This window comes from Silene latifolia, chromosome Y, assembly GCF_048544455.1.
Source record: "Silene latifolia isolate original U9 population chromosome Y, ASM4854445v1, whole genome shotgun sequence".
NCBI lineage: Eukaryota > Viridiplantae > Streptophyta > Magnoliopsida > Caryophyllales > Caryophyllaceae > Silene > Silene latifolia.
Genome location: NC_133538.1, coordinates 312,614,344 through 312,615,569, shown reverse-complemented (window position 1 = coordinate 312,615,569; position 1,226 = coordinate 312,614,344). Strand labels below are relative to the sequence as shown.

The window sequence follows — 1,226 nt, the reverse complement described above, 5'->3', positions numbered from 1 at the left end:
TTTCAAGCATTTTGATTGTCGCATCCCTAGCTTGATCGCTCTTTTGAATGTGGGCGGCCATATTCCTTTGTGTCTCAACCACTTGTGTCAACAAAGACTCAATCTTATTTGATCCTTGGTTGGATTGTTGGTAATTTGATGATTGACCTTGAGTTTGTTGATTTTGGAAGGGTTGTTGAAAGCTTTGTTGGAAATTTTGTTTATAATGAGGCCTTTGAATTTGATTTTGAAAACCCGGTGGGGGTGCTTGAACATGCCTTGGTTGTTGTGGCACATTTTGGATTTGATGTTGTGGATTTAACACATTGGTGCTCTTGTAGGACAAGTTTGGATGATACTTTGTAGCTTCATTGTAGGTGTTGGAGAAAGGACTGAGATTTTGTCTAAAACTTTGAAAAGCATTCACCTCTTCAATAGATGCCCTACACAAAGCGGTGCAATGTCCCGCACCTCCACAAGCTTCACACACCATTACTTGGCTAGTAACATTCACTTGTTCATGAGATTGGGATGAGCTTGCTCCTCGGTTGTCCATTTGTTGTTGGAGAAGAGCCACTTGAGCTTTCAAAAGAGATATAGTTGTATCCTCTTCCTTATCTTTCAATGGGGTGTTACGAGAGTTGACGTATTGGGAATCATGCACCGCCATGGATTCAATGGTAGAATGAGCAAGTTCCGTATCAATTTGGTCAAACCTCCCGTTGTTAGCGGAATCTAGAACTCGACGAGACTCGGCACAACAACCATTATAAAATGTAATGGCAAGGAACCATGGATCTAACCCGTGATGAGGGCACTCTCTTTGCAACTCCTTATACCTTTCCCATGCTTCAAACAAACTTTCATGACCATTTTGACGGAATCCCGTGATTTGGCTTCTCAATTGTTGGGTCTTCTCCGGGGAAAATACTTTTGATAAAATGTAAGAGCCAATGAATCCCAATCGGTAATTTCCATTGTGGCTCTATCAAGGCTATTAATCCACAACTTGGCTTTGTCTCTCAAAGAAAAATGGAAAAGTATCTCCCTAATTTGAGCTTGTGTAACCCCCGGTTGCCTAATCATCGAGCAATAGTCGCAAAAATTTTGAACATGTAAATTAGGATCTTCCGTTGGACTCCCACCAAATTGCTTCCTCTCAACAAGGCTAATGAAAGCCGGCTTGATTTCAAAATCTGCCGCACCAATTTGGGTAGTAACAATGCCCCTAGGAAGCATTGCTGCGG

The 1,226-nt window shown here is 41.8% G+C and overlaps 1 non-coding gene across 1 annotated transcript; it reads left to right on the top strand.

Annotated features, from left to right (window-relative positions):
- The first annotated feature begins 779 nt into the window (after positions 1-779).
- Positions 780-887, top strand: LOC141635299 (small nucleolar RNA R71). Its single transcript, XR_012539997.1, has one exon. It is a non-coding gene; the product is annotated as a small nucleolar RNA R71 (small nucleolar RNA).
- Positions 888-1,226: the final 339 nt, after the last annotated feature.